At 39.0% G+C, this 25,218-nt stretch overlaps 1 pseudogene; it reads left to right on the top strand.

Moving 5' to 3' along the window:
• The first annotated feature begins 24,136 nt into the window (after positions 1–24,136).
• On the top strand, positions 24,137–24,706 carry LOC101116645 (MORF4 family-associated protein 1-like; annotated as a pseudogene).
• The last annotated feature ends 512 nt before the right edge of the window (positions 24,707–25,218 follow it).

The raw sequence follows: 25,218 nt of genomic DNA, 5'->3' as shown, positions 1-25,218 counted from the left end.
TTCCATGTTTTTTACCTGGGAGAATTAAAGAGTAAAATTGTTTTGTCAGTTTCTTTATTTTTAATTGAATAAAAGATTCTTTAGATTCTATAGTGCTTTATAATTTTCTGAAGTTTCACATACATGATTTCATGCAATCCCATGACAGTGGTTTAGTTGTTAAGTCATGTCTGGCTCTTGCAACCGCATGGACTATAGCCTGCCAAGCTCCTCTGTCCATGGAATTCTCCAGGCTAGAATACTGGAGTGGGTTGCCATTTCCTTCTCCAGAGGATCTTCCATACCCAGGAACTGAACCCAGGTTTCCTGCATTGCAAGCAGATTCTTTAACAACTGAGCTATGAGGGAAGCCCACAATCCCATAATAGCCTTTTTTTTTTTTTTTTCAGATTCTAACTCAGTGACATTTTTGGTTTCTTTGCGTTTAGTAGCTTATTCCTAGGCATCTGATATCATCTGGCTATATTTTTAGCACCAATAGTAAGATTTTAGCTATGTGAACTTATTTTTTTAATTAGTTCTCCATCCAGCCCCAGCTCCCTCTGTTACTCTGTGCTGGTTCAAATCGCTGATTCATCTTCCTGGTAAGATGCTGCCTGTCTTTGCCAAGAAAAAATAGACCCATCTCTGGAGGAGGAACGGTTAAAAGTTCTCTAAGGACCCAATTTCTGTGAATTCATAATCCAAACATAACTTAAACGAAAGCTGAACAATTATCTCATAAATGTTGGAGAACATAGTTGAGGAAGAGCAGTATGTGTATGTGTTTAATTATCTTCATGATTAACAAAAAAAACACTTTCAAAGGACACAAACATTTTTAGTTCATCTAACCAAATGAAGATCAAGTCTGCATAAGTCCTTTCAGCTTAAGGGGTTACTCTTTTAAGAAAAAGAATACAAAACTACAAATAAAATATTAGGACCAAATGTGAATATATGTGTGGAAGGAAAAATAAATCACAATGAAATACAACTTTAAAAACAGACAAATACATTAAACGTCACACAATACAGAAAATAGCTATTCTAGTAATTAATTGCCTGATAAGACTCTCTGATACATATTTCTATTTTTTTAATATCTATTTATTTGGCTGTGCCAGGTCTTCGATGTGTCACATGGGATCTTCAACCTTTGCTGTGCTTTCAGATTCTTTAGTTGTGACATTTAAATTCTTAGATGCAGCATGTGGGATCCAGTTGCCTAGCCAGGGATTGAACTCAAGTCCCCTGCATTGGGAGTGCAGCGTCTTAGCCACTGAACCACCAGAGAAGTCCCCATAGTTCTACTTTTTTGGCTTCATACTCTAAAATATATATACAAAATTAACTGTAACACAAGAGGAATTAAAATACAGTTTTAAATTGTTGCTACATCATATTGAGCTGCATCAATATGTAATCAAATTATTCTTACACTATATACATTAACTAAGTTGATGAATATGTATAGATATCTTGTCATTGGAGCACTTATTTTTTCAGTTTGTATTTCTTTATGTACAATTTCATCAGGAACTGCTCAACTTTGCAAGGACAAAATATGTCAGATACTACAAGAGATCTGGCATATTAGAATGAAATGCATAGCCTGTCGAGAGACTTATTCACTGTTTGTAATATTCCTAAAGTTTGTGACCTATAAACACAAGAGTTATTGGATAAATTTTATTTTTGTGATCCTCATCCAAAAAAAGAAAAAAATATATGGTGCATTTATCATTGTACATCCTGCATTATTGTGTGTCACTGATAGGAGAGAACAACAATTTTGATTATGTGATAATGAGAAGGAGATGCTTTTCTTACAGTTCTACACTTCTAATGCTTAGAAGAATTTTCTACAGACTAGCTTCCTGTTTTTATTTTTTTGTTGTTTTTTCATTTTGAATTTTTTAAATACAAATTTATTTATTTTAATTGGAGGCTAATTACTTTAAAATATTGTATTGGTTTTGCCATACATCAACATGAATCCACCACGGGTGTACACGTGTTCCCCATCCTGAACCTCCCTCCCACCTCCCTCCCCATACCATCCTTCTGGGTCATCCCAGTGCACCAGCCCCAAGCATCCTGTATCATGTATTGAACCTGGACTGGCAATTCGTTTCATATACGATATTATACATGTTTCAATGCCATTCTCCCAAATCATCCCCCCCTCTCCCTCTCCCACAGAGTCCAAAAGACTGTCCTATACATCTGTGTCTCTTTTGCTGTCTCGCATACAGGGTTATCATTACCATCTTTCTAAATTCCATATATATGCATTAGTATACTGTATTAGTGTTTTACTTTCTGGTTTACTTCACTCTGTATAATGGGCTCCAGTTTCATCCACCTCATTAGAACTGATTCAAATGTATTCTTTTTGATGGCTGAGTAATACTCCATTGTGTATATGTACCACAGCTTTCTTATCCATTTGTCTGCTGATGGACATCTAGGTTGCTTCCATGTCCTGGCTATTATAAACAGTGCTGTGGTGAACATTGGGGTACACATGTCTCTTTCAATTCTGGTTTCCTTGGTGTGTATGCCCAGCAATGGGATTGCAGGGTCATAAGGCAGTTCTATTTCTAGCTTTTTAAGGAGTCTCCACACTGTTCTCCATAGTGGCTGTACTAGTATGGATTCCCACCAACAGTGTAAGAGGGTTCCCTTTTCTCCACACCCTCTCCAGCATTTATAGCTTCCTGTTTTTAAACACCCTTTTTCTCTTTCGCTGTCCACATACCTCAGTGCCTGGTTCTATAGGACACATTCATATCACTAGGAATGTTTTGTTATTATAACATACTTGAACTACCCATTGGGCTGTTTAAGGTTATTTGAAAATGGTCTTGAATTAGTTGTAAATGTGTAGTACAAACTCTAGGGCAACCACTAAACATAAAGTTTTAAAAGAAGAATAATTGATAAGCTAAGAGGGAATATTTTTTAATGCTAAAAGAAAATAGCTATCAGTCCATGAAAAGACATGGAGTAACCTCAAATACATGTTACTGAGAGATGTCAACCAAAAAATGCTACATACCGTATGATTCCAACTATAAGACATTCAGGAAAAGGCAAAACTGTGCAGACAGTGGATACCTGGGCACTGGTGCGAAGAGATAAACAGGTAGACAAAGGAGAACTTCTAGAGCAATGAAACTACTTTATATGATATCAAAATCATGCATGCCATTAGGAAATTGTCCAAATGCACAGAATGTACAACATCAAGAATTAACCCTAATATAAAAAAATAGATTTCTAATGGTAAGGATATGTCGAAGTGTGTTCATAAGTTGTTACAAATAATCTACCCTATTGGAGATTGTTGGTAAGAAGAAAGACTATGGATGTCTGGAGAAGGGATTACATGAAAATTTGTGTATCTTCTGCTCAGTTTTGCTATAAGCCTAAAACTGCTCTGAAATATAAAGTCTATTAAAAATAAAAATATAAAATAAAGTTAACAGTTTTAAAAAATAATAGTTGCCTGCAATTGTTGTAGATAAAATTATATTTATTGACCATGGAAAATAAAAGCATTTGCTCTGCATTAAGGTCTGTAAGCATATTTACAATCATATTGGAAAATAAAACAAAAATAATGAAAAGAGTTTTCAGTCAGATACCAAAATAGCTGTCTTTTGTTTGTTGAAGAATGACTTTCTTTATCTCCCACTTCACTCCATCTGCTTCCTACACTTAGCAACAAGAAATACAGCAGCTGTTTCACTTATCCACTCTCTTTTCCTTAAAATCCTTTCTTTTCTATAATTCGGTTATTTAAAAGTATGAGGTTGTATTTACCAAAAGAACCACTATCAGTTAGCCATGGCCAGATTTATATTTTAGATTAACTTTATGTGGGCAAATAAACAAGGATTTGTGAACAAAACTAAAATAACTATGAATCAGCAAAAATAGTTACATATAAGATGGCGTTTATTTTGATATTACATACTAACTTACACTTCATTTTTTAAGTTAATTCAGCAAGTATTTCTGTCCTTGGAACTTGGGGGATGGTGGGCCACAGATTCAAATAAGCAAACAATTAAATATTTATTTTAACAGCAAATAGTGATCATTACAACCTGGAATCAAGATTGTAGGGAGAAATATCAATAACCTCAGATATGCAAATGACACCATACTTAAGGCAGAAAGCGAAGAGGAACTAAAGAGCCTCTTGATGAAAGTGACAGAGGAAAGTGAAAAAGCTGGCTTAAAACTCAACATTCAAAAAACTAAGATAATGGCATCCAGTCTCATCACTTCATGGCAAATAGATGGGGAAACAATGGAAACAGTGAGAGACTTTATTTTCTTGGGCTCCAAAATCACTGCAGATGTTGTCTGCAGTCATGAATATAAAGACACTTGATCCTTGGAAGAAAACCTATGACCAACCTAGACAGCATATTAAAAAGCAGAAACATTATTTTACTGACAAAAGGTCCGTCTAGTCAAAGCTTTGGTTTTTCCAGTGGTCATGTATGGATGTGAGAGTTGGACCATTAAGAAGGCTGAGCACTGAAGAATTGATGCTTTTAAACTGTGGTGCTAGAGAAGACTCTTGAGAGTCCCTTGGACTTCAAGGAGATCAAACCAGTCAATCCTAAAGGAAATCAGTCCTGAATATTCATTGGAAGGACCGATGCTGAAGCTCCAATACTTTGGCCACTTGCTGCAAAGAGCTGAGTCATTGAAAAAGCCCTTGATGTTGGGAAAGATTGAAGGCAGGAGGAGAAGGGACGACAGAGGATGAGATGGTTGGATGGCACCACTGACTCGATGGACATGAGTTTAAGCAAGCTCCAGGAGTTGGTGATGGATAGGGAAGCCTGGCGTGCTGCAGTCCATGGGGTCGCAAGGAGGGGCACAACTGATTGACTGAACTGAACTGAACTGAGTGATCAGTGCCATAAAAGAAATGTTCAGTTCAGTTCAGTCGCTCATTCGTGTCCGACTCTTTGCAACCCCATGAATCGCAGCACGCCAGGCCTCCCTGTCCATCACCAGCTCCCAGAGTTCACTCAAACTCAACATCCATTGAGTCGGTGATGCCATCCAGCCATGTCATCCTCTGTCGTCCTTCTCCGCCTGCCCCCAATCCCTCCCAGCATCTGAGTCTTTCCCAATGAGTCAACTCTTCACATGAGATGGCCAAAGTATTGGAGTTTCAGCTTTAGCATCATTCCTTCCAAAGAACACCTAGGGCTGATCTCCTTCAGAATGGACTGGTTGGATCTCCTTGCAGTCCAAGGGACTCTCAAGAGTTTTCTCCAACACCACAGTTCAAAAGCATCAGTTCTTTGGCGCTCAGCCTTCTTCACAGTCCAACTGTCACATCCATACATGACCACAGGAAAAACCATAGCCTTGACTAGACGGACCTTAGTCGGCAAAGTAATGTCTCTGCTTTTGAATATGCTATCTAGGTTGGTCATAACTTTTCTTCCAAGGAGTAAGCGTCTTTTAATTTCATGGCTGCAATCACCATCTGCAGTGATTTTGGAGCCCCCAAAAATAAAGTCTGACACTGATTCCACTGTTTCCCCATCTATTTCCCATGAAGTGATGGGACTAGATGCCATGATCTTCGTTTTCTGAATGTTGAGCTTTAAGCCAACTTTTTCACTGTCCTCTTTCACTTTCATCAGGAGGCTTTTTAGTTCCTTTTCACTTTCTGCCATAAGGGTGGTGTCATCTGCATATCGGAGGTTATTGCTGTTTCTCCTGGCAATCTTCATTCCAGCTTGTGCTTCTTCCAGCCCAGCATTTCTCATGATGTACTCTGCATATAAGTTAAATAAGCAGGGTGACAATATACAGCCTTGACATCCTCCTTTTCCTATTTGGAACCAGTCTGTTGTTCCATGCCCATTTCTAACTGTTGCTTCCTGACCTGCATACAGGTTTCTCCTGTCCAAAATGTATAACCTCAAACTAACCACAAGGAAACATCAGATAAATCTAAACTGAGAAACATTCTATGACAATAACTATATTGTATTCAATTATCTGCATTCTTCAATTTTCTCAAGGATATGATCAGCAAAAGCAGTCTGAAGACCTTTTCCAGACTAAATAAGACCGAAGAGATATAACAAGTGCAACGTGTGATGTTGGATTGAACACTGGACCTCATTTCTTTCTTTTCCTTTCCTTTTTAATTTTTTCTCTTAAAATTAAGAACTTCAGTTCATCAAAAGATATTGTTAAGTATATATTTTCTCCACTGGGAAATCACATTTGATAAACAACTTGCATCCAGGTTATATGAAGAAATCTTGAAGACTCAACAATGAGATGACAGGGATTATCTGGTGATCCAGTGATTAAGAATTTGCCTTCCAATACAGGGGACATGGGTCCAGTCCCTGATTGGGGAACTAGGATCTCACATGCTGCGGGGCAACTAAGCCCAAGTGTCACAACAAAGACCCAGCGCGGCCAAAATTAAAAAGTGAAATAAATTTTTAAAAAGCCAATAAGACAACAAACAACCCAGCTTTTTAAAGTTGACAAAAGGTTGGAAGTGACACTTCATGAAAGAAGATATATAGTTGGCAAACAAGCACCATGAAAAAGACACTCAACATTACTAGCTATGAGAGAAATGCCTATGAAAACCACTGTGAGATACCTCTCACTACCTACCTATTAGAACGGCTAAATTAAAGAGTGTGAAAAGCGTTAGCAATACCGTGGAGCACCTGGAGGTCTCCAACAGTACTGAGGGAACGTAAAATGGACCAACCACTTTGGAAGACAGTTTGGTAGTTTCTCAGAATGTTAAACATACACTTATTGTGTGACCAAGTCATTCCATTCCAAGGTATTTATTTGCCCAGAGAAATATAAGCATATATCCAAACAAACATTTATACATACATAAATGTTCATAGAACTTTCATTTGGAATAGCCAACCACTTTCCACTACATCCATGATACAAAATCTAATCCAAGTTATGTTATTTCTAGCTTTAATTATTATAATAACCCCTGCACTGGACTCAATGTTTGAGTCCCCCAAAATTCATATGTTGAAATCCTAACACCCAGTTAGTACACAGATGGTACTTAGAGGTGGGACCTTTGAAACGCAGTTAGGTTGAAAGGATGGAATTCTCATGAAGGGGATTAGTGCTCTTATAAAAAGGACCCCAGAGAGCCTTCTTTCCCTCCTGCCCTCTGAGTATACAATGAGACTGGAAGTCTACAGATCTGAGGTCACAGCGCCAGCATGGTCAGAGTCTCATGAGAACCTTCCTATTTCTATTGTTTATAAGCCACTCAATCCAAGGCGCTTTGTAATTGCAACCCAAACTATAAGACATCCCATAACTGGTCTCCCTGTGGCTGCCCTGATCCCAACCCCAACAATGTATTCTCAACATAGCAGCAAGACATCTTTCCAAGCTTTGAGTCCTACAGGTGTACCTACATAATCTGACCTGCTGTTCCCACCCGCTCCCACCTGTCTATCTGACTTCATCTTCTACTACTATCCTTATTTCTCAGTTCCAACCATGTTATTTCCTTGCTTTTCCTCACATACATTAAGCATGCTCCCTCTTCAGAGATTTTTGCACTTGTTACCTGGAAACTCTGTTCAAATATCCACAGTGATGACTTCCTTACTTCCTACAGGTCTATGTTCAAATGCCATCTTCTAACTGGAGATTCTATTGGATAAACTTATATAAAATAGCTAGCTCTTCACTACTACCCCCATTCCTCTATCCTTTCTTTGTGGTACTCCTCATCATCCACCATGTTGTATATTTACTTGCTTACTTGTTGTCCCTATTTTCTCACCACCACTAGAATATAAGCTCCATGAGAGCATGGACTTTGTTCACTTCTGTATTCTTCAACAACTGGAACAGTACCTGGCAATTGGGCATGCAATAAATTCTTATTGATTGGGTGCATAAATATCATAATCACATTATCTTTAATCTTATTCTTGACATCTATAAATTGGTAAAGGTTTCTGACCTAATAGAAGCAATTGAAGTGAGAACTTTTACATTCAATTTACTTTGTTCCATATGTTATGGGCTATTTTTTTTTAAGTGACTTGTCATCATCCATTCTTTCCTTCCCTCATTGCTATCACATTAGTCCATTTAATTTCAAATATAAACAATACTCCCTGATCATACATCCAGAGTGTTAGACTTTTTTCTCTGCTTCATTTCTCAAGGTTTGTACTAGCTGACGAGGGGAAGAAGGATAAGACCTAGTGCTAAAATGTATGGTTGACATTTTCCTACTGGTTTGGGAAGGAATCAGTAATTTTTAAAAGTAGAGAAAAAGAGGAAACAAAAGAAAAATGATTTTTCCTGGCAGCACTATTTCTTAACCCTGGTTTTTCGGTTACTAAGTACATAGCATTTGAGAACTGCTGCTCTTATAACGCCCCTCTACATTTTCATGATGATTGAAAGGCATAATTGGATCACCTGCAGTTTACTGTTAAGGATGCATAGTAGTTATCACAATGCATAACTGAATTAATAGAGCAGGAATCTGTCCAGGATGGCTGCCACTGTTGTTTAGTCTCCAGGCTCTGATTGTAGACCTCTGGTCACTCCCCACACTTAACTAGCACAATATAAGCTTCTTGCTGTGACATGGTTTTCTTACCCCGTCCTGCTGAGGTAACCTTGTTACTTACAGAAAGAAAGCTGCCTCAGGAGTGGCTGAGACTCTTTGCTGCTTACGAAAAACATTATTCTATGACCAATATGAAGAACACAAGGTAACTTGAAGAGTCAAAGAATTAAAAACAAGGATAAATCCTGAGAAAGGGTATTTGACATGCTTTGGGGATCAAAGAAGAAGAAAGTCTAAGAAATTCTAGAGGGAAGATTAGTTTGATCCTCCAGCTGGGAGTGGAGGAAAAGGAAGGAAAATGAGAATTATGAAATAGAAAAAGGACTAACATGTATGTTGTTATTTCTTTAACTTGAGATGTACAGGAATGAAATTAAATAGATACTGCTGACAAAAATGATTCAACTGGGGGGCTTCCCTGGTGGCTCAGTGGTAAAGAATCTGCCTGACAATGCAGGAGACGCAGGTTCAATTCCTGATCTGGAAAGATCCCACATGCGAAGAAACAACTTGACCCAAGCTCCACAACTACTGAGCCTGTGCTCTAGAGCCTGGGAGCCACCTACTGAGGCTCCCATGCCCAGAAGCTAGGGCAATGAGAAGCCCTCACACCACAAGTAGGGAGAAGTTTTCCACTTGCCGAAACTAGAAAAAGCCTGCACACAGCAACAAAGACCCAGCACAGCCAATAAATAAATAACATTATTGTTAAAAATTATTCTACTGGTAAGCTTCACTATAGGTGGGGACGTTAATCCAGCTCATTTCCAGTCTTCTCCGCCTTGGATTAACCTCACCTAGTTGCCATACACTTCTCTTCATAACCTAAATACATAAAAATGAAAGTCTGTCTCAATTATTATTGTTCCCTGAAATGAGTCATAACACTGAATATCCCAGAACTATAAAATAGGGTGTTGGGAGCCAACAAATGCTTGCTGCAGGTGACCTTAATCCTTAAAAAACAACCATTTCACATAGAATACTATAAACTACTCTTGTTCTCTTAGATTATCCTGTAAGATGCATGACCTCTATCCAGAGGATCAGAAAGAAAGCTCAACACTTTTTCTCTTTGATCCTCTTCCCTCTTCCTTAATAGGCTTAATGAAGACATCTGGCTGACAATGGTCATGTTGTCAAATTAGACAAGAAACAGCCAAATTTGCCTTGTCATCTGCAAAAAAAGGAAAACAAAAAAGAAGTCAGAACTATATCCACTTTATCTCGCCTTCAACCCATTCCTTGCTAATTATAAGAAGAATGAAGGATGCTGAATGGTTTTACAATTCTTTTACTATCGATGTTCCCTCCTGAAAAATTAAACTTTATTACTACTTATTATACCATAAGCAGCATGCATAAAACCAGGAGAGAAATTGCCACCGGGAAAAGTGGATAGTAAATACATGTGGCTCAAATGCTTGATCCACTGTGCAGAAAACTCTGCCTGTTAGAACGGAAGAAGAAAGTTGAATAGAAAAAAAAGGAAAGCAGGTTCCCCAAGATCTTGAAAATCAGTTCCAAGTTTCCACAAATAAGTAGATCTGCAAATGATGTATGTAAAATGCTGACCCATTCATACCTATTCCCCATGTAGCCTCTCTTGTCTTTATCCTTCATTCAGATTTATTCTTCCTCTTCTCTCCTTCTTTTCTATAACATTTCAACAGAAGCCCAACAGATAATGTCCATATACACAAAGCTATGGTTTTTCTAGTAGTCGTGTACAGATGTGAGAGTTCGACCATAAAGAAGACAGCACTGAAAAAATGATGTTTATGAATTGTGGTGCAAGAGAAGGCCCTTGGAAAGCAAGGAGATCAAACCAGTCAATCCTAAAGGAAATCAACCCTAAACATTCATTGGAAGGATTGATGCTGAAGCTAAAGCTCCAATACCTTGGCCACCTGATGCAAGGAGCTGACTCACTGAAAAGACCCTGATGCTGGGAAAAATTGAGGGCAAGAGGAGAAGGCAGATAGAGGATGAGATGGTTGGATCACATCACCAATTCAATGGACATGAGTTTGAGCAAACTCAGGGAGACAGTGAAAGACAGGAAAACCTGGTGTGCTGAAGCCCATGGGGTTGCAGAGTTGGACACAACTTAGCATCTGAATAACAACAACATATAATGTAAAAACAATGAAAAGACAGAGACCATCTCTTGTGCCCATTTGGGAATTACTTGTTTGTGTATACTATTCTAAGTTCTTAGAAGGCAAATACATACGTATCATCTAGAACTATTTCCTATAACAGGTAAGTACATAACTGATAATATTTGATGGTTTCATGAAGTTGTATTTAGACTCAGTTTCCCTATAGGTAATGAGCAGCTCAATTCAAAATGTTTGTTTTTTCACAGATATTGGTCTTTATTGGCTGCAGTCTATTCAGCTTTCCCTGATTTTCTTTCAAGAAACTACCTCTTCCCTATTGTATGTTGTTACGATAATTGCATGGCTTTGGAGACCAAGGGACCCAGGTACTTTATGTGGTAAACCCAAGGGTCAGACATTTGACAACCTCAGCCAACGAGTTTTTCTCTCCTGGGATTGGGAATCTTGAGAGTGTGATGCAACAGTGAAAAAACATTATGGAGATGATTTCATTTCAGTGGCAGCTAAGGAGGTGTCTTTTGCCATGGGGTGGAGGTTGTTCTTCCTGGTCCTCTAAAGCTCTCTTTGCTTGTCTTTGGTTCCAAGCTTATCCTCACAGCCTCCTTACCTGTTATTCCTGCATACACAAACACCGTATCCATCACCATCACAGTCTTAAGTAAATTCTCTTTTAAGTTTAACAGCAGTCAGTTTCTATTGATCATAATTAGAGAAACTGATAGATTACCCTAGAAATAAAAGGGAACTTCAAAAAATAATTTACAAGCTCTTCCTGATTTCAGTGAAACTACAAGTGAGAGGAAAATTCAAAAGGGTGTTTCTTTGCCACGTGGAGAAACAGAACACATGACTTATTAAAAACATACTTTTTAAACTATTCTCACATTTAAATACTTTCAGGCTGTTCTGGGGAAATACGAGCCAAATTTTATGAGAAAGGGGAGCAGTTATTGATATGAGAGTGTTTCTGTGCTTCAGGAAAGAGTTAGTGACAAGGATATTCATAGATTACAAAAAAAAAAAGGTAGGGGTTTTTAGCTTGACTTGTTGTGAAGTCTAACACATTCTAAAATTTTTCTAGGTTAGGGAGAGTTCGAGATGAAAGCCTGAATGGTCAGTGTAATGGTAATGGAGTGAGTGGATGTGACAAGAGGATATGTCATCAACAGCCCCAATTAATACGTATGTTGACAGGCAGCTGAGTCATGAAATGACAGTGAGCAAAGAACTGTGAATGAGTGGAGAGAAACCTATGGATGAGCAAAGATCACATAAGAAAACAAAAGATTGCACACCCTCAGACAAAATGTGCTAATGGCTCCACTTGGTTAATACTAGTTATTAATTTTACTGAGAAACTTCAGTATTGATCACTAATTTTGTTAGAAATTTACCTTGAAAATCTGTCTCTAATTTTCTCAAATGTTATTGGAAAAAACTAAAAAATTGTGAATTCTGTGACATGGTGATTTACCGTAGTGTGGGCAACACAGAGCTTGCACTGAATGGAGCACTGGGGTGTGTGTGTGTGTGTGTGTGTGCGTGCGTGTGGGGTCAGGATACAAGCATAAGTATACAGAAAAGCAAAGTGGGAAGAATGGAGGAAAATTCAAGCCTGAATCAAGATTCATACTGGAAAGAAATAAAAGCCAACATGAAGATTGCAAATGCTATAAGAGGTAATAGAAAAGAAAAACGTAACAGAATACTTATATAAGAGCTCTGTGAAAGAGAAAGAAGAGCTGGAAAAAATAACAGAACTGACTGGAGAAGGAGCAAGAGAACTACATGTACTACAGTGTACAAATAGATTCAGGAAAAATGCTGTACTTACGTCAAGAAAATTGCTGACAAAGGAAAGGCCTTCGGATTGGGTCATCCATATGTGTTTTACTACAGCATTCTTTTTTCTGATTTTTAATTAAAATAAATTAAATTTGATGAAATGCTGAAGGGCTTTTAGAAGATACCGTAGATCTATTGATGATGTTTCACCACCACATAATTATTTCAGAGAGCCGGCTGGATACACGCATGTCTATTTCAGTGGCTAGAATTACAGAGCCAGGGACTTGAAGCTCTATTAGTATCAAAATATGTGTGCTTGCAGGGGGGATAAACGGAGGGGGGGGGAAAGATAGGGAGTTTGGGATGGATATGCACTCACTGCTACATTTAAAGTAGACAACCAACAAGGACCTACTATATGGCATGGAGCACTCGGCTCAGTTGTTAAGTGGTAGCCTGGATGGGAGGGGAGTTTGAGGGAGAATGGATACATGCACAGGTATGGCTGTGTCCCTTTGCTGTCCACCTGAAACTATCAGAACATTGTTAATTGGCTACACTCCAATATAAAATAAAAAATTACCTGTGTGCTTGACTTTCAAGAATGAAACAAAAGGAGGTAAGTCCAAAGTCAATTGTAGGGGCAGATCTACAAATTATGAATTTTTAAATTATTGTACATGGCAAGAAAAGCACTTTGGAGACAAACACACTTGGGTTCAAATTTGAGCTCAGCTCAGCTCTTTTCTGGGTGTGTGACCTCAGACAGTTATTCAGTCTCTTCAAGCTTCAGTACTCTCATCTGTTTTTTGTTGGGTTTTTTTTTAAAGACAAATGCTGTATCATCTATTTTAGTGAGGGTTGCATATATCCCCAGTGATCTGGGGAAGGGAATGGCAACCCACTCCAGTATTCTTGCCTGGAGAATCCCATAGACAGAGGAGACTGGGAGGCTACAGTCCATGGGTTGTAAAGAGTCAGACACAACTGAGCGACTTTCACTTCACAGTCAGTGATATATAAAGTGTTTGATACTAGAGTTATTATTTAATACCTGGACATATGTGGTAAGATTTCAGAAGCTCCAACTTGTTATTTCCCTTCTTTTCTACCACCAGAAGGGAAAAATAAAAATAAAAACCTCACCGATACTCAAAAGAAAATCTGAAAACCCCTTTTTATTTTTTCTTCTTTTCTTTCTTTTTTTAAATTTTTATTTATTTTTTTTAGATTAAATTATTTCACTAAGGATTGTGTGGGCTTCTCTGATGGCTCAGTGGTAAAGAATCTGCCTGCAATGCAGGAGACGTGGGTTCGATCCCTGGGTCAGGAAGATCTCCTGGAGGAAGAAATGGCAACCAACTTCAGTATTCTTGCCTTAGAAATCTGATGTACAAAGGTGCCTGGTGAGCTACAGTCCACACGACTGAGCAACTAAACACACACACACAAAGACTGTGTGCTATTTAAAAACTTTTTAAATACTTTTAAAAAGATAGCATAATAGCTTCATCAGTCATTCTCACCTCAGTGTATGAACATTTATGAACTTCCTCTGTGTTGAATGCATTTTAATGGAAAGTCCACAAAAGCCCTGAACCCATTTGCAGTGGTGGTGTGGATGAGAGGAAAAAGGGGAACTGGGAGTACAAAGACAAATTTCATCTTCTTTATGGTTATTTTCTAGGGACTAACTTGGAGAAGAAAGTTATGACCAACCTAGACAGCATATTGAAAAGCAGAGACATTACTTCGTCAACAAAGGTCCGTCTAGTCAAGACTATGGTTTTTCCAGTGGTCATGTATGGATGTGAGAGTTGGACTAAAAGAAAGCTGAGGGCTGAAGAATTGATGCTTTTGAACTGTGGTGTTGGAGAAGACTCTTGAGAGTCCCTTGGACTGCAAGGAGATCCAACCTGTCCATCCTAAGGGAGATCAGTCCTGGGTGTTCATTGGTAAGACTGATTTTGAAGCTGAAACTCCAATACTTTGGCCACCTGATGGGAAGAGCTGACTCATTTGAAAAGACACTGATGCTGAAAAAGATTGAGGGCAGGAGGAGAAGGGGACGACAGAGGATGAGATGGTTGGATGGCATCACCGATTCGATGAACATGGGTTTGGGTAAACTCCGGGAGTTGGTGATAGACAGGGAGGCCTGGCGTGCTGCGATTCATGGGGTTGCAAAGAGTCAGACACGACTGAGCAAATAAACTGAACTGAACTTGGAGAGTTTAGAAGTGTTAGTGGGGGTGGTGGTGGTGAAAAGATCTGTTTGATATTCAATAGTTATGACTTCCCAGTGTACCATTAGGGTAAAATATAAAAGTCTTGATTAATATGCAGACATTCATAATGTGGGGTTCCCTGCTAGATCAGTTGGTAAAGAATCTGCCTGCAATGCAGGAGACCCCAGTTCAATTCCTAGGTCAGGAAGATCCACTGGAGATGGGATAGGCTACCCACTCCAGTATTCTTGGGCTTCCTTCCCTTGTGGCTCATCTGGTAAAGAATCAACCTACAATGCAGTAGACCTGGGTTCGATCCCTAGGTCGGGAAGATCCCCTGGAGAAGGGAAAGGCTACCCGCTTCAGTATTCTGGCCTAGAGAATTCCATGGACTGTATAGTCCATGGGGTCGCAAAAAGTCGGACACAACTGAGCAAGTTTCACTTTCACTCTTCATTCCTAATACATTTTTATTTATACATAGTCCTTACTCCTAGAACTCTTGGGAGTTTATTACATTACAATTCACCCTCCACTTATCTTCACAGGTGTGTCAGTTGAGTGTGTAAGGAGGAGGTATAATTCTATTATCTTCAGGTTGCAGATACAGGAAAGAGAGGAGACAGATAAAACAATTTATCTATGGTCTCGCCACCCGTAAGTTGTCAAGAAAGTCATGGAACTGGCCATGTAGTAGATACCTCTCCTGTCAGGTAAGGGTACCAGAGTCCCATCCCAGCTGAGAATTGTCTTTTTCTGAACCCTCAGTGCAACAGGTGGACAGATGGAAAGGTGGGGTTCAGGGAAATCAGAATGAACAGTTTAGTAGACAACGAGGCATCGAAGATATGGTTGCTGTAGATTTGGTGGCTGTTAGGTAAGGCAGGAGTCGAGGCTGGTCTAGAGTTCAGAGCCGCTTTCTGTTGATTAGAGGAGCGTCCCTATAAAGCCCTGAGAGCCTCCCCCGCTGCCCTTCCATTACATCCTCCTTTCACTGGCTTCAGCCTGGTGTTTGTCGAGTAAGTCCCTCTGCAGCTCTGCTACGGTTGAATGGGTCCTGAATCTTAACCTTGGTGTGTCTCCAACCACCAAGCCAGAATCACCTGGCAGCCACTCTTCAAGGCACAACTTGGCACATACAGAGCTCTGGCACTGAGCCAATTCTGAGGCCAGACTTTCACTTTATCTCTGCAGTTATTTTTATCTTGAAGGTCACCATTCAAATGAAAATACAGGAATACCCAACATGAGTGGGCTTCCCTGATAGCTCAGTTAAAGAATCCATCTGCAACGCAGGAGACCCCTATTATATTCCTGGGTGGGAAAGATCCACTGGAAACAGGATAGGCTACTCACTCCAGTATTCCTGGGCTTCCCTCGTGGCTCAGCTGGTAAAGAATCCACTTGCAATGAGGGAGACCTGGGTTTGATCCCTGGGTTGGGCAGATCCCCTGGAGAAGGGAAAGGCTACCCACTCCAGTTTTCTGGCCTGGAGAATTCCATGGACAGTTTATAGTCACAGAATCAGAAACGACTGAGTGACTTTCACTTTCAACATGAGTATTTTCACATAGGGATAACAAATGAGCACTCATCTGTTCTTTTTGCTTATAAAAATCTACCTTGCTTGTTTCTTGAGAAAAATGAAATGAGATGGTAGAATAATTATTAAAACTGAGTGTTTAAGAATCATTAGAATCATTTATTCTGGGTAAAGTTATGAAAGATGTCTAAAGCTTTAAATCATAGTCTTTCATACTGCTTATGATTATGAACAGCTTGAATTTAGGTCAGAAAAATGACATTCAGAAATTTGGTATGGAGGACTTGCCTGGTGATCCAGTGGTTAAGACTCCACGCTTTCAATGCAGGGGATTCGAGTTCCATTCCTGGCTGGGGAAAAAGGCTCCCACATGCTGAGAAGCACAACAGGAAAAAAATTGGAATGGATTATATGAAAACTCCTTCCCTTGACACTTAAAGCAAACCAAAATAAAGTTCCCACCAATTTTTTCTAGTTTTTTGCTTTTGGGGGAAAATAATTGACATATATCACTGTACATGTTTAAACCATGATGGCTTGATTTACATATATTATGAAATGATTGTCACGATAGGTTTAGTTAATATCCATCTTCTCACATAGATACAAGAAAAAAAGTCACCTTGTGATGAGAACTCTTGGGAGTTCTATTAAGAGCCACTCTTAACAACTTTCCTATATATCATAGGAAAACAGTGTTAACCAGAGTCATCGTGTTGTACATTACATTTCTAGTACTTATTTAATCTCTTAATTAGAAGTTTGCACTTTTTGATCACACTCCCCCAATTTCTCCTCATCCCATATTCTACTCTTTATTATTACTATTATTATTTTTTTAAACTGCTCTTTAATGGCAGTTAAAGTTTTATAGCAAAATTAGGGGAATGGTACAGAGATTTCCCATATATGCCCTGCTCCAACACATGCATGGCCTCCCCTGTTATCAACATCCCTCACCAGAGCGGTACATTTGTTACAACTGATGAACCTACACTGGCACATCAGAAGCACCCAAAGTCCATAGTTCACATTACAGCTCACTCTTTGTGGTATTCATTCTATGGGTTTAGGCAAATGTGTAATGACAGGTATCTTTCATTAAGGACTTCCCTGGCGGCTCAGTGGTAAAGAATCCACCTGCCAATCCAGGAGACATAGGTTCGATCCTTGGGTCTGGAAGATCCCCTAGAGAAGGAAATGGCAACTCACTCCAGCATTCTTGTCTGGAAAAAACCCCATGGACAGACGAGCCTGGCCAGCAACAGTCCATGGGGTTGCAAAGAGCCCAACATGACTTAGCGATTCAACAACAATCTTTCATTATGGTATCATATAGAGTATTTTCACTGCCCTAAATATCCTTTGTAATCAGCCTATTCACTTCCTCAACCCAGGCAAACACTCATTGCTGATCACTGGTTTTACTAGGTCCATAGTTTTTCCTTTTCCAGGACACCATACACTTCAAGATTGGCTTCTTTCACTTAGCAATACACATTCAAGTTTCCTCCATGTATTTTCATGGCTTGATAGCTACTTTCTTTTTAGTTCTGCATAATGCTCCCTTGTCAGGATATACCAGAGCTTTTTTATGCTTTCATCTACTGAAAGATATCTTGGTTGCTCTCAAGTTTTGACACTCTTGAATAAAGCTTTTATAAACATTCACGTGTAGGTTTTCTTGTGGACATATTTTCCCACTCCTTTGGGTAACACCAAGGAGTGCAATCACTGGATCACATGATAAAAATGCTTAATTTCATAAAAAAACAAACAAACAAACATGAAACTGCTTTAAAGTGCTTATACCATTTTACATTCCCACCAGCAATGAACAAGAATTCCTACTTTTCCACATATTTGTTAGCAATTGCTGTTGACAGTGCTTTGGGTTTTGGTTGTTCTAATAGCTAGGTGGTAGCTCACTGTTTTAGTTTCCAGTTCCCTAATAACATATGATGTTAAGCATCTTGTCCTCTGCTTGTTTGCCATCCGTATACCTTCTTTGGTGAGGTCTCTATTCAGGCCTTTGGCCTTTTAGAAATCTGGTTGTTTGTTTTCTTATTTTTGACTTTTAAAAGCTCTTTGTGTGTTTTGGATAACGGTCCTTTATGAGATGTGTTTGCAGGTATTTTCTCCCAGTCTGTGGCTTGTCTTCTCATTCTCTTGACAGTGCTTTTTGCAGGGAAGTATTTTTAGTTTTAATGAAGTCTAGCCTATCAATCATATTTTTAATGGATCATTCCTCTGGGTATCTAAAAAGTCATCACATACCAATGTCATCTAGTTTTTCTCCTATGTTATCGTCTAGTAGTTTCATAGTTTTATGTTTTACATTTAGGTCTATGATCCATCTTGAGCTGTAACTTCCAACATAATACTGAAAAGGAGGGACAAGAGGGGACATCCTTCCCTTGTACTTGGTTTTACTGGGAAAGCTTTAAGTTTCTCACTATTAACTATAGTGCTAGCTTGAGGGTTTTTTTCCTATATCAAGTTGGGAAAGTTCCCATCTATCAAAAAGGAGTCTTTAATTAAAATGAGTTTTGGATTTTATCAAATGCTTTTCTGCATCTATGATAAGATCATGTGGTTTTTTTATTTTAACCTGATATTATGATGAATTACATTAATTGATTTTAAAATATTGAGCCAGCCTTGCACACCTAGGATAAGTTGTACTTGGTTGTGGTTTATAAATCTTTTTATATATTATTGGATTTGATTTGCTAATATTTTGTTTATGATTTTTACATCATTTTCATGGGAGATATGTCTGTAGTTTTCTTGCAATGTCTTTGTCTGGTTTTGGTGTTAGGATAATGCTGACTTCATAGAATGAATTATAAAGTTTTTCCTCTGTCTATATCTTCTGGAAGACATTGTAGAGAATTGGTATAATTTCTTCCTAAGATGTTTCATTGAAATCACCAGTGAACCTCTTTGGACTTCGTGCTTACTGTTTAAAAAGTAGCTAATTCAATTCCTTTAACAGATTCAGACCTATTCAGATGGCCTATTTCTTCTTGTGTGAGTTTTGGCAAATTGTATCTTTAAAAGAATTGGCCAGCTTTAATAGGTTATCAAATATGTGCACATAAAGTTGTTCATAGTATTCCTTCATTATTCCTTATTTATCATATTATTATTCCAATAATATCATCTCAAAATACGTACAGCAAAACTTTATCAGAATTACAAGGGTTAAGTATTCAAATCCACAATAAAAGAGTTTTTATGCAACTCTCACTAACTTACTAGAATAAGAAGACAGGAATTCAGGAAAGATATATTAGAATCAAATAACATTATAGCAAACTTGACTTTTTCAAATACACATGGATAGCCTCTCAAGAAGCCTCTCAAGAAGACATCTGAGAATAGGAAATTAAGCAAAATAATTTAAAATGAAGTAAAGCTGGACAGCTGCATGCAAATCAATGAAGTTAGAACATACCCTCATACAATATACAAAAATAAACTCAATAAGGCTTAAAGACTTAAGTATAAAATAGGACACCATAAAACTCCTAGAAGAGAACATAGACAAAGCATTCTCTGACATAAATCGTACCAATGTTTTCTTAGGCCAGTTTCCAAAGGCATTAGAAATATAATAAAAAATAAATAGATGGGACCTAATCAAACTTATAAGCTTTTGTTTGCTTATAATGTCACAGTAAAGGAAAATATAAACAAAATGAAAAGACAACCTACAGATTGAGAGAAAATATTTGCAAACGATATGACTGATAAGGGCTTTATCGCCAAAATATACAAATAGCTCACACAACTCAATAGCAACAACAACAACAACAAAAACAAAGAAGATATACAGATGGCCATTAGGCACATGAAAAGATATTTGTTATCACTAATTATTAAAGAAATGCACATCAAAACTACAATGAGGTACCACCTCACACCAGTCAGAATGGCCATCACTAAAATATCTATAAATAACAAATGTTAGAGGGGGTGTGGAGAAAAGGGAACCTTCCTACATGGTTGGTGGGGCTATAAATTGGTGTAGCCACTGTGGAAAGCCGTATGGAGGTTCCTTAGAAAACTAAAAATAGAGTTGCCATATGATCCAGCAATCCTATTCCTGGTCATATATGCAGGCAAAACTATAATTTGGAAGGATGCATGCACCCTGATGTTCAAAGCAGCACTAGTTATAATAGCCGAGACATGGACGCAACCCAAGTGTCCGCTGACAGATGAGTGATTGAAGAAGATGCGGTAAATATGAACAGTGGAATGCCAACCAGTCACAAAAGAGGATCAAATAATGCCACTCCCAGAAACAGGGATGGATCTAGAGATTACCATACTAAGCAAAGTAAGTCAGAACAAGAAAGGCAAATGCCACACGCTGTCACTTACAGACGGAATCCAAAATATGACACGAATGAACATACCTACAAAACAGAAACAGTCTCACAGACAGGGAGAACAGATCTGTGGTCATCAAGGGGGTTGGGTGGGGGGAGGAAGGATTGGGAGTTTGGGATCAGCAGATGCAAACTATTATATACTAAATGGATAAACCGCAAGTTCCTATCGTAGAGTACAGGGAACTATATTCAATATCCTGTGATAAACCATAATGGAAACAAATATGAAAAATAATATATATGTACAACTGGATCATTTTGCTGTATGGCAGAAATGAACACAACAGTGTAATCAAATATACCTCTATAAAATTTTTAAAAATAAAGAAAATGAAGAGAATATAAAGATAAGAACAGGAATTAAGGTCTCTGTCTCATATTCTTGTGTGTATGTGTTTGCTGTTGTTTTGTTTTCATTTGCTTTTAAAAATCCTTTAAAAATGTAAAAATTAGTCTTAGCTCACTGAGCCAAACAAAAACAGGCCATGGGTCAGATTTGGCCTGAGAGCTTCGGTTTTCTGACTCCTGCTATAGATCATACAGACATTAAAATGATCATAAGAGGATATTCTGAAAAACTTCATGCCAATAAACTTAAAACTTCAGATAACATAGACAAAAGCACAAGCTACAAAACAAATACAAGAATAGAAAGCCTAAATTGTTTTATAACTACTGAAGAAACTGGATTGGTAGTTTAATTCCTTCCCACAGAGAATAACCACAGGCCCAGATGGCTTTGCTGGTTAATTCTACCAAACATTTAAACAGACTTTTCTAGAGGACAGTAAACCAGGGACTATGTCCCATCATTTTTAAGGGAGCTTAATAGCCTTGGTGTCAAAACATGACAAAAACATCATGAGAAAGAAAAATTCCAAGCCAATGTCACTCATAACACAGATTGAAGAAAGTCCAAGTAAAATATTAACAAATCAAACTTAGCAAAATATAAAAATTTGGGTTCATTCCAGTAATACAAAATTGATTGAACAGCCAAGAATCAATCAATGTAATTTATCACATTAATGGAAAAAGAGAAAAATCGCATGGCTATCTTAACAAATGGAGAAAATACTGTGATAAAATTCACTGTTTATAGTATTTTTCGCAAAAGAGGAAGAGAATGGAATTTCTCTATTTCAAAAACATTATCAACAAGAAATACACAGCAAGCATTAAGGTTAGTTGTGAAATGATAAAAGCGTTCCTACTGAGATCTGGAACAAGACAGGCATGTCTGCTATCACCATTCCATTCAACACTGAACTGAAGGTCCCAGGCAGTGCAAAGAGGGAGCATAGCTATTATAGAAAAGACAGAGACAATTGGAAAGGAAGAAATAAAAAGCAACACTTTCTCATTATTCACAGATGACATGCGCATATGTTCACAGACATTCCAAAAAACGAATGTAAATGGGACAGCCATTTTGGAAAATAATATGGAGATTGCTACTGCTGCTGCTAAGTCGCTTCAGTCATGTCCGACTCTGTGCGACCCCCTAGACAGCAGCCCACCAGGCTCCCCCATCCCTGGGATTCTCCAGGCAAGAACACTGGAGTGGGTTGCTATTTCCTTCTCCAATGCATGAAAGTGAAGAGTGAAAGTGAAATCACTCAGTAGTGTCCGACTCTTAGCGACCCCATGGACTGCAGCCCACCAGGCTCCTCCATCCATGGAATTTTCCAGGCAAGAGTACTGGAGTAGGGTGCCATTGCCTTCTCCGAATATGGAGGTTAAACACACACAAATAGAACTACCATATCGTCTAGCAAATTCCAGTTCTGAGTGTTTATCCAAAGGAAACTAAATGATTATCTCAAAGAGACACCTGCAGAGTAGTAAGTTGAGTTCCCTGTGCTATACAGTAGGTTCTTATTAGTTATCTATTTCATCTGAAACCAGTATAACATTGTATATTAATTATGAAAGTGTGTTAGTCATTCAGTCATGTCCAACTCTTTGCGACCCCATGAACTATAGCTAGTTAGGCTCCTTTGTCCATGGTATTTCCCAGGGAAGACTACTAGAGAGGTTGCCGTTTCCTTCTCCAGAGGATCTTAGCCATCCAGGGATTGAACCCACATTACCTGCATTGGCAGGCACATTCTTTATGACTGAGCCATCAGGGAAGCCCAATGATTATGTTACCTAACCTAATTGTGCTAGTCATTTTACTACATATAATCATCATGAACTGTGGTGTTGGAGAAGACTCTTGAGAGTCCCTTGGACTGCAAGGAGATCCAACCAGTCCATTCTGAAGGAGATCAGCCCTGGGATTTCTTTGGAAGGAATGATGCTAAAGCTGAAGCTCCAGTACTTTGGACACCTCATGTGAAGAGTTGACTCATTGGAAAAGACTCTGATGCTGGGAGGGATTGGGGGCAGGAGGAGAAGGGGACGACCAAGGATGAGATGGCTGGATGTCATCATGGACTCGATAGACGTGAGTCTGAGTGAACTCCAGGAGATGGTGATGGACAGGGAGGCCTGGTGTGCTGCGATTCATGGGGTCGCAAAGAGTCAGACACGACTGAGTGACTGAACTGAACTGAACTGAACTAAATCATAAAATTGTACACCTTAAATTTACACAACACTATACATAAATTATATCTCAGTAAAGCTGGGGTGTGGAGAAGGAAACGGCAACCCACTCCAGTAATCTTGCCTAGAGAATCTTGTGGATGGAGGAGCCTGGTGGGCTGCTGTCCGTAGGGTCGTGCAGAGTCGGACACGACTGATGCGATTTAGCATGCATGCATGCACTGGAGAAGGAAATGGCAACCCACTCCAGTATTCTTGCCTGGAGAATCCCAGGGACAGAGGAGCCTAGTGGGCTGCCGTCTATGGGGTCGCACAGAGTCAGACACAACTGAAGCGACTTAGTAGCAGCAGCAGCAAAGCTGGGGGGAGGGAGAAGAAACTCCATAGAATTACAGATATTTGGCACTAACAAGAGAGTTCAACAAATTGCTATATAAAATACACAAAAGCATTTCTTTTTGTATGACAGGTCGTAAGTCTCCTCCTCTGTTATCTTCTAGAGGCTTCAACTAGACACAAACGTATTTCTGTTTATCAGCAATGAACAGTCAGAAAATAAGAGTTTAGACCATTTATACAACAAAATTGAAAACATCCAATTACCGAACATCGAACCTAACATAAGATACACAGGACTGGCTGTGTTGTGAAAGAATTACTAACACCAGCGAGTTGAGGGCTCTGCTGTTTGCCTGTGAGGCAGTTCTTTCCAGATCAGCTGGGAAGTGGGAGCAGTAAAGGGAAATTTTTAAAAGATAATTCGGGAATACTGTTGACCAGGAGTGTGAATTACTTCTACTGCAGCAGAGATTGTTGAGCAGTAACAGTCCTGGGGCTGTGGATCTGAAGCAGCGGCAGGAAAAATGGGGACCTTGGACCTGGACCAAGTGGAAGCTCTGGAGGAGGAGGGTATGCTGGAGCCCGAGATAGATTTCAAGCAATTTCTGCTCCCAGGCATCAACTGCATGTGGGAGGACATCAAAGTGCTCACCTGACAACCCAGGAATGCATGTCTGAGGACCAGGAGCAAGTGGTGGGAGGTGGACCATCTGCTGAAAACACAGGTGGAGCCTCAGAGCAGGGCACCTTGAATTGCATTCAGCATCCCGGTGGGCAGGCTGACAGCAGAGCATCTGAGTTGTGCGAGAAGGCCAAGGGAAAAGCCAAGGAGATGGAGAAAGAGGCCGAGATGTCAATGGAACTGGTCTGGCACAAGGAGGAAAGCGAATTGCCCAGAAGGAGGGTCACAGGTTCACAGGTGAGGGACTCTGGTCAACTGGTCAGATTAGGCTAACACCTCAAGGGAACTGACACAGCTTATTATTTTCTCTATTTTGTTTTTGTATGTTTTTCACCCCCATGTAACAGCCTCCCTTAGGGTCAGTGGTGGGTGACCTCCTTAGAGGTTTAGATTGTCAAATACATTTGGTTCTTAAGAAATTACTTTTGTTTGACAAATACTCTAATAAGGGATATGAGGCTAAATAAATAGCTGTCTCAGTGGTCAGATTTATTCTGTTACTTTGTTGTGTGTTTTAAATGTTGGGCACAGACCAACAGTAGCTTTCACCCATGTGACCAGATTGTTTCAAGTGTATGTTGATGTTTATGTGTATGTACTTGGTTTATTGCTGCTTTTATGGAATTTGAAGAGAAGATTCTAGAAAATATATTAAAATTCAGTGGACTAGCTTTATTCCAAAATGGCACCAATGGAAAGGCAATGCACTAAGAACAGTGAGGGCACCCTTAAAGAAATCCATGGTGCAAGAAGCTACTCTACAAGACACTGATAGTTTCCCTCATGTGGCTATAACGAAGACAAGAGCATATTAATGGGAGGACAGACAAAATAATGGCATAAAATCAAGACTGTGCATTTATAGATTACTGAATGACTAAGATAACACTTCTGAACCTTAGGAAAAGTGAAACTTTACAATCA

The sequence above is a fragment of the Ovis aries genome, chromosome 3, assembly GCF_016772045.2.
Source record: "Ovis aries strain OAR_USU_Benz2616 breed Rambouillet chromosome 3, ARS-UI_Ramb_v3.0, whole genome shotgun sequence".
In the NCBI taxonomy this organism is placed as follows: domain Eukaryota; kingdom Metazoa; phylum Chordata; class Mammalia; order Artiodactyla; family Bovidae; genus Ovis; species Ovis aries.
This window is presented reverse-complemented; position numbering and strand designations above follow the sequence as displayed.